General features: G+C 49.2%; 1 protein-coding gene across 5 annotated transcripts in view; it reads left to right on the plus strand.

The window, feature by feature from the left end:
* Nucleotides 1–15,030, plus strand: part of CCDC51 (coiled-coil domain containing 51) — a 48,946-nt gene that overhangs the window by 32,321 nt on the left and 1,595 nt on the right. Inside the window, exon 2 of one of the 5 annotated variants that reach the window (XR_016350471.1) lies at nt 1,027–14,612. The exons of the other annotated variants lie outside the window; for them this stretch is intronic. The gene's annotated coding sequence lies outside the window, so the exon portion shown is untranslated. The remainder of the gene's footprint in view (nt 1–1,026; nt 14,613–15,030) is intronic. 5 annotated transcript variants of the gene reach the window in all.

Genomic DNA, 15,030 nt, shown 5'->3' on the forward strand with positions numbered 1-15,030 from the left:
TTTTGAACCCTGTTAAAGTCCTGATCTTCATAACATCCTCTGGTAAGGAGTTCCACAGGTTGACTGCGCTACATGAAGAAAAACTTCCTTTTGTTTGTTTTAAACCTGCTACATATTAATTTCATTTGGTGACTCCTAGTTCTTATGTAATGGGAACCAGTAAATAATTTTTCCTTATTCACTTTTCCATACCTGTCATGATTTTATAGACCTCTGTCCAGTGTTCCCTCTAAGATTTTCCATCCATGAGCAGAGTGAGTTTTGTTTTGTGCGCCAACAGTGAGGTCATGTGCGCTTGTTCTGATGTGTGCCACCCACCAGTGGTGCTGTGCCTCAAGAGAGTCTCCCTGAGCCCTGCTCCCAGGTAGTTACCCTCCTCTCCCACCTAGTGGGGAGAAGGTGAGACATGCCATCCCTCACCAGGGAGCACTGATACCAGGGCATCCTGTGTGCAGGGCAGAGACTGTCCCAGACTGCTCCTCACTGGGCTGGCTGTGAGTCTTCACCTAGGGCAGAGGGAAGCTGCTGCCAGCACCCACGGTTTGCAGAGAGTCAGGTGCTGGGGGTGGGGCAGTGACATGTGGGGAGCAAAGCGGGGCAACAGATGGCTGGGGGGGGGAAGGGGCTCTGGGGAGCAGAAGATTTGGGGGCTCCGCGAGTCATGGTTTGGACATCCCTGTTGTTATCTGTTGCTACTATGTATGTTACCGTTTTGCCGTTTTTTAGCCCTGAAAATCCTTGTAAGAATTGTCATGACGTTTCTGGGCTTAGTTGTATCTTCTAAGGACTTAAACATTCTGTTGTTAAATTACCTCTCCCCTTTGAGATATGGTAAGTGCTAGGAGTATTTCTAGACAGAGGAACTGGAATCCTCAGTATCCACACAGCAGTGGCTGTAGAGCATATATGGTAGTGGTGGCTTTATAGTTTACACCAAGACTTCAGCAGAATTGTTTTTCAGCCTCTAGTTCCCAGAAAACAAATCTCAAAAGCTCAAATACATAATGTCTTTCACTTTCCCTACAGATTGTAGCTGGCTAGAGCTAGCATCCGTTTTCTTACTACCAGGTCCGGACCCAAAGACTCCTCAGACAGTCTAGGTATCTGCCTAAAATTACACAGGGGAGAAGGACTACTCCTGCTTCACCTTGAAAGAACAACTATCAGTCATTTTCTGCCTCCCTGTAATATTCTTTCTCCTTATCACCCAAGTGACATTTATTTTGTTTAATATGTACCTTAAACATCTAGATAAGCATGTACAAGGACAAACTTCTTTTTCTTATGATCCTCGGTTTTTCTGTGAAAATGAGCCTGAAAGGAGGGAGACATTCCTATACACACAGGATAACAGATTGCTGCCACTATGACCAATTTATACCATGGAACAAAGGCACCAAGTCATATATTGGAACAGCCCCACCACGTGGTCCCAGCTACCAGAGCAGGGCTGGCCACTGGAACACCATCCCCGTCCCCCCCAACACACCTCAGCTGCTGGACCTGCCCTTCCATGTGGCCTGCTGCCAGAGCAGCCCCAACTGCCAGAGCAGTGCTCCTGCCACATGGCCCCCAACTCTGGAGCAGCCCCAGCAGCTGCCCACCACATGGCCTGCCCCAGGGCAACTGAGTGGCCATGTGGCGGGTTGCTGCCCTGTATGCTGGGTCTGGATCCAGTGCTGCGGTGCTGTTTTCAGTACAGTGATAGAAGCTGCCACTCTGCCCACCCTGGCCACAGCTCCAGCCCTGGGAAAGAGCTGAAGCAAGGGCCAGGGCCGCATGGTGGCTGCACAGCTGCTCCTGGGGCAGGGCAGCCATCTACCACGTGGCTCCACCCCAGGGCAGCTGAGTAGCCACTGCGCGGCTCTACTAAGGAGGCAAATTCTTGGTGCATGCGCAGGCACACACCTTAGAGGGAACAACGTATCTCTCATATCTCCCATATCTCCCCACCTGCCCATTCTTCTCTTTTCTAAGGTGAAAAGTCTGAGTTTTTTGTAATCTCTCTTCATATGGAACCGGTTCCAAACCTTATTCATTTTTGTTGCTCTTTTCTGAAACTTTTCCAGTGCCAAGGTATCTTTTTTCAGATGAGGCAACCACATCTGTACGCAGTATTCAAGATGTGGATGTACGATGAATTTTTATAGTGGCAATAAGATGTTCTCTGTCCATTGTGTTTGCTTTTTTGACTGCTGCTGCACCTGAAGTGGATGTTTTCAGAGAACTGTCCACAATGATTCCAAGATCTCTCTCTTGAATAGTTGTAGCTAAATTAGTCCCCATCATTCCCGGTAGTTCCTTCCCACCCCTGCTTGCTGCTACAGCTGTGGGGTCTGAAAGGACTGTGGGTGTGGGGGATTTTCCATACCCTCCCCTGCCTCCCACATGTAGTCCAAACCCCCCTCAACACCTTCCAAGAAAAGATGACTACCCCTGCTGAGAAAGCGTCCAGCAAGTCAGCCTGGGGTTAAAGTTCTCCTGATGCTTCAAGCACTCCGCTGTTGGAAAGCAAAGGTAAGCAAAGATAATTAACAAAGGTACATGACTTTATTTAATATGAAATCAAAGAAAAAATTAATAATGCAAAATGTTCCGTAGCTGTTTGGAGCGCAGGATCTGGTCCAAGAGGTAAATATAACTGGACTGGTTGGAAGTAGTGAACATAATGTAATAAAATTGAACACCCCTGTGGTGGGGGAAAATACCTCAGCACCCCAACTCTGTGGCATTTAATTTCAGAAAGGAGAACAACACAAAAATGAGAAGGTTAAAAAAATTAAAAGGTACAGTGACAAAAGTAAAATCTCTGCAAGCTGCATGGAAATTTTTCGAAGACAGCACAACAGAGGCAAAATTTAAATGTATACCTCAAATTAAAAAACACAATAAGAGAACCAAAAAAGTGCCACCGTGGCTTAACAACTAAGTAAAAGAAACAGACACAGATAAAAAGACATCTTTTGAAAAGTGAAAGTCAAATCCTAGTGAAGAAAATAGAAAGGAACATAAACTTTGTCAAATTAAGTGTAAAAATATAAGAAAAGCCAAAAAGGAGTTTGAAGAACAGCTAGCCAAAAACTCAAAAAGCAATAGCAAAATGTTTAAGTACATCAGAAACAGGAAGCCGGCTAAACAACCAGTGGGGCCCTTGAACAATCAATATGCTAAAGGAGCACTCAGAGATGATGAAGTCATTGTAGAAAAGCTCCATGAATTCTTTGCTTTGGTCTTCACAGCTGAGAATATTGGGGAGATTCCCAAACTTGAGCCATTCTTTTTAGGTGATAAATCTGAGGAATTGTCCCAAACAGCTGTCATTGGAGGAGTGTAACAGGTTTGGTCCTGTGTGCGAGCGCCCCTTGGTGGCTGAAGGGGGTCTCGCAATATTTACTCGTCTGTCTGCGGACGAGTCAATGTCCAGTCTGTGGCAAGGGTTCAGGCCTCTTCTTTACCCCGCCCCCCTTGTCCTGGCCCAGGGTTCCTATAGGTAGCAGTTACCTGCCAAGTTTCAAAGTCCATAATTGCAGTCACGTTCCTGGGCCACTTCCCTGGGATGCCATTTCATTCAGCCTTTCTCTAGCGCCTTGTTGCTGAATTCCCCTTATTCAAGGTTCTGCAAAGTTGTCATTGGCTGCTAGCCTTTAGCCGCAGGATCTGGCTCTGCTCAGTTATGATGCCCAGCTCCCACTCGGAGCTGTCCATGGTTCTGGTGTTCCCCAGTCAGCCCAGAGGTCTGCCTGGGTTGAGCTCCAGGAAGGAACAGACAGGCCTCACGTAGCAGCTCCTTATTTAGCAGCCTGCCACATCCTGATTGGCTGTCGTGAAGGCTGCCCCTCTACCCTGCTCAGAGGACCTCTCTACTGTTCTTGCTGCTGGCCAGGGTGCTGAAAGGTCTTCAGCGGGGAGGTTGGGCTTTGTCTGCCCAATCAGAAGGAGGTTTTGGAACAAATTGATAAACTTAACAGTAACAAGTCATTGAGACCAGATAGCATTTACCCCAAAATTCTGAAAGAACTAGAATGTGAAATTGCAGAACTGTTAATTTAGGTTTGTAACCTATCCTTTAAATCAGCTTCCATACCTAATGACTAGAAGATAGCTAAAGTGATACCAATATTTAAAAAGGGCTCTAGAGGTGACCCTGGAAATTACAGACTGCTAAGTATAATGTCAGTACCGGGCAAATTAGTTGAAACTGTAGTAATGGATCTCTCGTGTAGAATGGTCCAGGCTGAGATTGATGGTGGGGTGTAGGTTGTTAAAATCTCTGTGGAATGTCTCCAGTGTTTCTTGGCCATGGGTCCAGATCATAAAGATGTCATCGATGTAGCGTAAGTAGAGAAGGGATAAGAGGGGACGGGAGCTGAGGAAATGTTGTTCTAAGTCAGTCATAAAGTTGTTAGCCTACTGTGGGGCCATGCGTGTAACCATGGCTGTGCCGCTGATCTGGAGGTACAAGTTGTCCTCAAACTGGAAATAATTGTGGGTGAGAACAGTTACATAGGTCTGCTGTCAGATTGGCAGTGGTGTCCTCTGGGATAGTGTTTCTAATTGCTTGTAATCCATCTTCATGTGGGATGTTGAGTTAACAACCTACACCCCACCATCAATCTCATCCTGGATCATTCTACATGAGAGATCCATCTCCTGGACCCACAGTACAAATCACCAATGGTAAATTAGACACCACTCTCTGACTCATACAGTTACCTTCATGCCTCCAGCTCCTATCCAGAAGAGGCCTGAACCATACGATCCATCGTCTATAGCCAAGCCCTTCAATACAATTGCATCTGCTCAAATCCCACTGACAGAGACCAGAAACTTCAGGATCTCTACCAAGCATTTATAAACCTCAACTACCCACCCAGAGAAATAAAAAAGCAAATTGAAAGAGCCAGACGAATACCCAGAAACCATCTACTTCAAGACAAACCCAAGAAAACCAACAATAGAACACCACTTGTCATCACCTACAGTCCTCAACTTAAATCCGTCCAACACATTATCAATAAACTACAACCTATACTGGAACAGGATACTAAACTCCGAGAGGCTCTGGGAAACAGACCCATAGTCTCCTAGGGTATGTCTGCACTACCACCCTAGTTCAAACTAGGGTGGTAATGTAGGCAACCGGAGTTGCAAAGTCCGAACTACCGTTACTCCTCGTGGAGGAGTAGGAAGCCTAGTCCGAACTACCTAGTCCGTGCCGCATATAGTCATGCGGCACGGAGTCTGCACTAGCGGACATTTAAAAATGGCGGTGCCCGGCTTTATGCAAATGAAGCCCGGGAAATTCAAATCCCGGGCTTCATTTGCAACTCCGGTTGCCTACATTACCACCCTAGTTCGAACTAGGGTGGTAGTGTAGACATACCCCTATAGACAACCACCTCACCTCAAGATGAGTCTTACCAACAACCACAGGACATACCCCACTAACACCAACTCTGGAACTTTCCCTTCCAACAACCCCCATTGCCAGCTTTGTCCACATATTCACTCTGCTGATACCATTATTGGACCTAACCAATTGAGTTATAAGATCAAGAACACATATTCCTGCTCTTTCAGAAATTTAATTTATGCTATCATATGCCGACAAAGTCCGCCTGCTATGTACGTTGGACAAACGTCTCAGACACTTCGCCAAAGAATCAATGCACACAAAACAGATATTAGACAGGATCACAAAGAAAAAACAGTTTCTTGCCATTTCAACCAGAGAGGGCATTGTCTCAATGACCTGATTACCTGCATCCTGCTTCAAAGACCTTTTAACACCAGTCTTGAAAGAGAATCCTCTGAACTGTCATTCATGCTTAAATTTGACACTGTACACCTAGGTCTTAACAAGGACGCTAATTACCTTACCCATTCCAAAGATAGCTTCTCCAATTATCATCTCTAATATCATTAGCTCACAGACATTTACCTCCCCCCTCATCCCCTTTCTGTTCTGAAATTTGATTTGTCCTTTTCATATGTGTTCATTTTTTTATTGTATCCTTTGGTATATATGGTCGTGCCAATTTTCTTCCACTATTTGATCTGAGGAAGTGGGTCTGGCCCACGAAAGCTCATCATCTAATAAACCATCTTGTTAGTCTTTAAAGTGCTACATAGCCCTGTTCTTTGTTTCAGCTAGACCAGACTAACATGGCTACATATCTATTACTATTCTAGGAATAATTTAAAAAGGGATAGAGAATAAGATATCTTAATGACTACGACAATTCAGAAAAGAGATCTTGGAGTTAACATGGACAGTTCTCTGAAAACTTCCACACAGTGTGCAGCGGCGGTCAAAAAGGCAAATAGGATGCTAGGAATTATTAAGAAAGGGATAGAAAATAAGACCCAGAATATTTTACTGCCCCGTATAAAACTATGGTACACCCACATCTTGAATACTGTGGACAGGTGTGGTCTCCTCACCTCAAAAAAGATATTTTGGCCTTGGAAAGGGTTCAGAAAAGGGCAACTAAAATGATTAGGGGTTTGGAACGGGTCCCATATGAGGAGAGGTTAAAGAGACTGGGACTTCTCGGTTTAGAAAAGAGGAGACTGAGGGGGGATATGACAGAGGTATATAAAATTATGAGTGGTGTGGAGAGGGCCGATGAAGAAAAGTTATTTATTAGTTCCCTAAATAGAAGAACTAGAGGACACCAAATGAAATTAATGGGTAGCAGGTTTAAAACTAATAAAAGAAAGTTCTTCTTCACACAGCGTGTAGTCAACCTGTGGAACTCCTTGCCAGAGGAGGCTGTGAAGGCTAGGACTATAATAGAGTTTGGGTGGGCACTTCAGAAATTTGGTGGGCACTATAATAGAGTTTGGGTGGGCACTATAATAGAGTTTGGGTGGGCACTTCAGAAATTTTGGAAGTGACTGTGGGTCGACCCAGAAGGAGCGGGGCCTCGGGCGGAAGAGGTGGTGTTGAGAACTATCCTGCTGGGTCGGTAACCTTATTTTCTGAACCAACTTCAGCTAGTAAGGACAGTTTAATTTAAATGATGAAATAGATTAAGCATTTTAACTTTCTTATGTTACCTTATTAAACTTCATTTTAAATAAAGTAAAATTATGTCCAACACAAAAGGTTTCAATGTTTTCTTTATTTATGGGAGGGATGAACCATTTTTGAGTCGGGGGTAACTGACCCACAAAAAATCAGTTGGGGACCACACAAGTTAGAAGCAAAATCTCTTCCAAAACCCCCCAGCGCTCACTAATGTGGCCCCAACTGACACACCTCACTCCTCTGGTGCCCCAGCCTCACGGGGTGAAGGGAAGGAAAGGGGAAACTGAGGTTCAGGGCTTCCCATAGACCAGATTTACTTTTCTGGGTGTTATGGGGTCCAGGGCCCACCCCCCTGGGCATGCCCGCCACCCCGTTCTCTGTCTCAGTCACTCCCGATATTCATTAAGCTGGGCCCAGTCAACTCTCTCTTCGGCTGCCCAGACGATCCCTCGAGTGAGGAGGTGAGGGAGGTCCGGGCCCTCCCTCTCTCCAGACCCCAGCCCAGGGCCCTAAGGTGGGGGAGACTAACCTCTCTTCTCCAACCTGGCTGATGGGGCACAGAGCCTCAACACATCAGCCCGCAGGCTCCGGTCTGCACCCGCCCTGGGCTGCTTCCTCACGCCCTCGCTCGCTCGGTCACCAGTCGTCTTCTCCCGCTGCTTCCTCGTGCCTCTCAGTCCCTTCATCCGGCGTCCTCCTCCTCGCCACCCCCTTCTCTCTTGCCTCTGTGGGTTTTATACCTGGGGAGGGTGACGCCCCTTCCCCTCCAGAACGCCTGCACCGGCGTTCGGCCGCGGCCCCATCCTCTCCTCCCGAGCTGTCTCCACTCACCCCCGGTGTCCTCCTTCCCACCGGCATCAGCGGGGATTGGGGCTGCCTGCGGGGCCGACCGCTCCGAGGCTGGTGGGGTGGCGTTCCTCCCCCCTTGCCCCCGTCTCCCCCCGTCACAGGGGCACTTCCTCCGCGGTGCTCAGAGCTCCTTCCCTGACAGTCGCTTCCCATTCCATATGTGTGAAACTGATTGTTCCTTCCTAAGTGCAGTACTTTACATTTGTCCTTATTAAACTTCATCCTATTAACTTCAGACCATTTATCCAATTTGTCCAGATCATTTTGAATTATGACCTTGTCCTCCACAGCACATGCAACCCCTTCCAGCGTGATATCATCCGCAAACTTAATAATCATACTAAACATCTATCATTGATGAAGATATTGAAAAGAACTGGTCCCAAAATTGACCACTGCGGAACCCCACTTGTTATGGCCTTCCAGCCTGTCTATGAATCATTAATAACTACTCTCTGAGAACAGTTATCCAGCCAGTTATGCACCTGCCTCATAGTAGCCCCATCTAGGTTGTATTTGCCTAGTTTATTGATAAGAAGGTTATGCAAGACAGAATCAAATGCTTTACTGCTGTCTAGGTATACCATGTCGACTAGAAACATCTTACTTGATGTCCCTTACTTAAGGGCCGCAACTTAAGTGTGGTTGCATATACATGCAATATATATGCAAATAGCTTATTCTTCTTCGAGTGATGTCCCCATGGGTGCTCCACTACAGGTGTCGGGCTCGTCCCGGCGCCGCAATCCGGAAAGTTTTCGCCAGCAGTAGCCCCCTCCAGAGGACCGTGCATGCGCAGAGTGCCCCGCGGCGCTCACACCTTTTCTGCGTCGTGCGGTCCGACACGCCAGTTCCTTCTAACCATCCACGGCCACAGACAGACTTGGAACACGCTCCCCTCTGAGGAGAAATCGTATTGTTAATTCGTTTGTTCCTTCCCAGTTAGCCCCTTCCCTCGTAGTTAGTTAGTTATCTCAGTTAGTTCATAGTTTTAAAAAAAAAAAATTTTTATTGTTCTCTTGCCGTTATAACCTCTGAGGGCCGCTTTGACCAGCCCCTCAAGTTCTTCTTTTCCCTCGGGGACTGCCGCAATAAGCATGCCTGGTTCCCCCGGCTTTAAGAAATGTGCTTCGTGCGCCGATGCCATGCCGGCCTGTATCCGCTGCCTGGGGGAGGGCCACATTCCCCAGAAATGTGGTCACTGTTTGAAGTTGACCACCCAGGCGAGACAGGACAGAGAAATGCGCCTGAAGATGTTACTCTTCAATAAGGCGCTTCAGCCCCCATCATCAGGAGAACGGGCTGAAGGAGAGGCACGGGACTCATCAGGCTTCCCTCCCAAGCGGGTAGCAGACAAGTCAGCCAAAGCCTGTAGTACCTTGGCTCCCAGTCCCGTGCTTTCAGTGTACTCGGCCATGTCAGGCCATCCGGAATCGGCACCGTCATCTATGACACCGAGCCTCCGCGCGGCACCGCAACCAGACACGGTGCGGTCTTCGGCACTGAGACACCCGGCACCGTTGTCCCATGCGGCACCGAAGTCTAAGGAGCCGGCACCGGGAAAGGACTCGACGGCAACCCAACCTCATTCGAAACCTGGGCACGCAGCTTCGCCTCACATACAAGGCACGTCTTCAATGGCCCGCGCGGAACACACACTGTGTGCTGCCCGACCTACACAGTCAATTATCTCGGCAACGGCTCCTGTGGCACCAAGACTCCAAAGCTCAGGGGACAAAATGGCACCACCATCTCCACACCGCCTGGAGGAGGCTTCTGACTCGGCCTCAGTCGTTTCAATTCCCGTGGCTCCCCCATCCATGGGAGTACCCACTAAGGCGCAAAGGAAGACGCACCATCCCCGTATGCCTTCCCCCAGCCCCGACAGGGCAGCTTTTTCCCCTGAGCCATTGCTCTCACCCTACCAAAGATGACGAGACCTCCATTATGGCTATTCTTTCACATACCGTTATTACAGATCCCCACGGCACTCTATTATACCGCCACATTACCACCGCGCATACTACTCGAGATCCCCATGTCAACATTCGCATCGCTCGCAATCCCCGAGATCTCCTCCTCGCTCCCGTTACTATCATCAAAGGAGCGCCGCTTCTTACTCATCGCAATATTCACACCACGACTCTCATTATCACGAGGCACTCACCAACCTTGTTTCCAGAGCGACGCCAATTATACTCGCCACGGCCAACGACCCAGGACTCTATCCCGCTGGCTCAACGTCCTCCAACACCTACTGGGGATGAGTTAACAGCTTCGGTCCCGCACGGCGACATCACTTAGTCACCCGTCGCAGAGCAACAACCCACAGCTTCTCCAACAGATGTTTCTTCCTCTTCCCCAGATGACGCAGTTTTTAACGATGAACCCGAGCTCGTGGATGATTACAAGCAATTCCATGAATTTTTTAAGTGGGTAGCATATTCTCAAAATCTGCGTATCTCCGAGGCGCCTCAGAAGCAACATGCCCTTCTCAGAAACCTACAACACTCTAATAAGCCGAAACTCGCTCTCCCTTTTGATGCCGCGATCCTTGAGATAGCTAACAACATCTGGCAGACCCCAGCATCTGTGCCTCCTACCAACAAACGCACAGAGAGGAAGTACTTTATTGAATCCAAAGACACGGAATTTCTTTTTACACACCCCACTCCAAATTCCATCGTCGTCGACACTGCTCAGCAAAGGGCGAAGTCCGCACAATCAAGGAACTCTGCCGCGGACAAGGAATCCAAGCACCCGGATTTGCTTGGGAGGAAGGTATATTCCTCGGCCACAGCCATATTGAGGATGGCCAATTATTCCACCCAACTCGCCAATCACGACTTTGATAATTACTCGAAGTTGGTGCCTCTAATTCAACACCTACCAGACTCCAAGCGGGACATACTGAAATCTATCGTGCAGGAGGGTTATACAACAGCCCGTAATGCACTCCAGATATCGCTGGATATTGCAAACTCGGCCTCCCGCACTGCAGCGACATTGGTCGTCATGCGACGTGCCTCTTGGCTCCACCTTGCTTCGGTACCAAAAGTTCTCCAACCCAAGGTAGAGGACCTTCCATTTGATCGAGCTTCCTTGTTTGCCCAGAACACTGACCAGGTGTTCCATTCTGGAGAAGACTCCCAAACTACTCTAAGAACCCTCAGGATGTATACTCCACCTTTCAAGCACAGGAGGGCATGGCCATATAACAAACAAAGGCCTTCTTCCTCGTATTCCACCCAATGCTTCAGGTCCTACGACCAACAGAAACAAAGGCAGCGCCCCCAACATCGCCGCCAGCAACCTAATAAGCAGCAGAGTCACCAACAACCTCGGCAGCAGGTTTGATGCCCTTGTCGAGGGTCTGCGCACCATCCCCCTATTGGAGTCTTCGTCGCGAGTAACCAAGCTTTTCCACCACCGCCTGAACCCTTATTGCCCCCGCTGGTTCGCCATCAACACGGACCGTTGGGTCAGGGAGATCGTAACCTCTGGACTCGCCATTCTCTTCTCCACTCTACCTCCCTCCAACCCCCCATCCCCGTCCCTTTTCAGAGACCCCTCTCACGATCTTCTGTTGCATCGGGAGGTCATGCACCTACTTACCACTGGAGCGGTAGAAGAAGTTCCCTCCGAATTCCGAGGCAGAGGTTTCTATTCCCGGTACTTCCTCACCGAGAAGAAATCCGGCGGATGGAGACCGATCCTGGATCTTCGCGGCCTCAACCGCCACCTGCGAAAACAAAAATTCAAAATGTTTACTTTGGGCTCCATCATCCCAGCGCTACACAAAGGGGATTGGTTTGCGTCCCTCGACCTCAAGGACGCATATTTCCATATTGCCGTCCATCCAGTTCACAGAAGATTTCTACGCTTTACTGTAGGCAACGATCATTATCAATATGCGGTGCCCCTTCGGCCTCTCCGCAGCCCCAAGAGTGTTCTCAAAAACCCTGGCAGTCGTAGCTGCGTACCTTCGTCGGGCCGACATTACCATCTTTCCCTATCTCGACGACTGCCTCCTCACGGGCCCTTCCATACAAGAGACCGAGACCGCAGTTACAGTTACAAGAAGTATTTTCGAGACTCTTGGACTAATCATCAATCTCCCAAAATCTTCTCTGGTTCCCACGTAAGCCATCGAATTCATTGGAGCCAGACTGAACTCTATAACCGCTATGGCGTAACTACCCATGGACAGAGCCGACGCCATCTGAGACCTAGCGAACGTCTTACTTACCGCTCCGGCAGTCTCGTGCCTTACCTGCCTGAAGTTGTTAGGCCACATGGCCTCTACTACGTACGTCATAATGCACGCTCACCTTCGTATGCGGTGCCTGCAACATTGGCTTCTCGCAACATACAAACCCGGTATTACCAATGTCCACACACTCACGCCTGTTCCGACCCATGTCAAGGACTCGCTTGCGTGGTAGCTCCATCCTGCCAATACTCTTGCCGGTGTCCCCTTTCGTGCCCAACCCCCGTCAATCCAGCTTACCACGCGTCCCATGTAGGCTGGGGAGCACATATACTACAACATCAGGTTCAAGGCTTGTGGTCCCACCAGGAATCCCTCCTCCATATAAATTTCCTGGAGCTCAGAGCGGTTTTCAACGCTTGCCACCACTTTGCCCACCAGATCCAGGGAACCACACTATAAGTCCTCACAGACAACATATGCACCGTATACTATATCAATCGACAAGGCGGAGCCAGATCCAGAACTTTGTGTGCGGAATCAGTACGCCTTTGGAATTGGGCGATTTGACACAACGTCACGCTCACAGCCTCCTACCTCCCCGGCAGGATCAATACCATTGCGGACGCACTCAGCAGATCTTTCCAATCCCAACACGAATGGGAACTCCTCGATTACGTAGCCCGCGATCTTTTTCAACGGTGGGGCTATCCAGAAATCGACCTCTTTGTCACTCGCGACAACAAGAAATGTCGCTGTTACTGCTTGAGAGTGGGCATAGGCAAGCAATCGAAGGGAGATGCCTTCCTGCTCAATTGGGGGACATATCATCTCCTACACGCCTTTCCCCCAATTCCCCTGATACCCCGAGTGATAGGGAAAATACTATCTGACACAGCGACAGTAATCCTGGTGGCTCCCTTTTGGCCTCGCCAAACCTGGCTGACGCAGCTCATGCAGATGTCAATATCCCGACCTCAACGACTTCCACAGCTGAGCAACCTGCTCTCGCAGCAACGCGGCAATCTTCTCCATCCAAACATAGATCATTTGCACGTGACAGCTTGGCTCCTAACTGGCTCCAAGGCCTAGAGCTGACCTGCTCCCAAGCAGTCAGAGATGTACTGGTACAAAGCAGACGCCACAGCACTCAGAAATCTTACCTCTATAAGTGGCGTCGCTTCTATGCTTGGTGCCAATCGCAGACCATTGATCCTCCCAAGGCACATATCCAATGCATCCTAGACTATGTGCTTCACTTACATTCGCAAGGCTTGGCGGTTGCTTCCCTAAGAGTGCATCTGGGAGCGATTTCGGCCTTTCACACTCCAATAGAAGGTTTTTCCGTCTTCTCACACCCACTCACGAAGAGATTCTTTAAGGGTATTTCTAATCTTTACCCACCACACAGGCCTATCGCAGAACCTTGGGACCTTGCCTTCGTACTGGATACTCCTTCTCACCCACCATTTGAACCCCTTGCAACTTGTGATTTGCAAACTCTCACTATCAAAGTTGCCTTTCTCCTTGCGATCACTTCGGCCCGTCGAGTTTCTGAACTCGCGGTACTCTCCGCCGATCCTCCCTACACTGTAGTCACTCAACACAGTGTCTCCCTGAGATGTCACCCTACCTTCGTCCCGAAAGTTAATTCATCATTCCACATCAACGAGCCTATGGTTTTTCCTACCTTTTACCCTAAACCACATGCTACACCTGAGGAAGCACGCCTGCATACATTAGACGTCAGAAGGGCGCTGGCATTCTACTTGGACAGAACACGTCCCTTCAGGAAGTCCCCATGATTGCTATTATCAGTGGTGACCGTTCTAGAGGTCATCAGCTATCATCACAACGCATATCGTCCCATATCGTTAACTGTATCTCTCGCTGTTACGCCCTTAGGGGCAGGACTCTACCCTGTCCACCAACAGCACACTCAACCAGGAGCATGGCTGCCTCCACAGCATTCCTGAAGAACGTCCCCTTACGTGACATATGCTGTGCAGCAACCTGGTCGTCATCATCCACGTTTGCTCAGCACTATGCCCTTGACCGTCTCAGAGCTGCGGACGTACCAGTCACTCAGGCAGTCCTTTCATCTGTGCGCAAATAATTCCGAAGCACAATCAACTGTCAGGGTGACTGCTTCATATTCACCTGTAGTGGAGCACCCACGGGGACATCACTCGAAGAAGAAGAAATTGTTACTCACCTTGTGCAGTAACATCTGTTCTTCGAGATGTGTGTCCCCGTGGGTGCTCCACGACCCGCCCTCCTCTCTGCTTCGGAGCTCTTGTCTTTCTCTCTTTCAGATGTTCCGGCTAGGAGGAACTGGCGCGTCGGACCGTGCGACGCAGGAAAGGTGCGAACACCGCGGGGCACTCTGCGCATGCGCGATCCTCCGGAGGGGGCTACTGCTGGTGAAAACTTTCTGGATTGCGGCACCGGGATGAGCCCAACACCTGTAGTGGAGCACCCACTGGGACACATCTCGAAGAACAGATGTTACTGCACAAGGTGAGTAACAATTTCTTTCACACTGACAGGCATGAATACAAAGATTAAGCCTTAAGCTGCAGTGCTGGTCCCAAACGTGGCCAGTGTGAGCCAGTCAGCACCTCAGCACTCTGCCCACGAGGCTAAGCAGTCAACATTTCCCACAATACCCTGGCGCTCCCAGCACCTCCTCCCTGGGGGCTAGAATCTCCAACACCCTGTACCCATCTGTTCCAGCCAGCCTGGCCACTTGTTTCTTTCAGTGCTCAACCCATCTGGGAGAGGCCTTGTCGCTGTGGAGTGTGTTCACCGTGGAGGCCATGTTCAAAGGATCATACCCATGGGCCACATGTTGAGCCCCGCGTAAATGCAAACCACACTGCAAGCCACAAACAAACAGGTTGCGGGCTGCATGTTGAGTAGCCCAGGTCTAGACAGT

The sequence above is a fragment of the Pelodiscus sinensis genome, chromosome 11 (assembly GCF_052426305.1).
Source record: "Pelodiscus sinensis isolate ZL-2025 chromosome 11, ASM5242630v1, whole genome shotgun sequence".
NCBI lineage: Eukaryota > Metazoa > Chordata > Testudines > Trionychidae > Pelodiscus > Pelodiscus sinensis.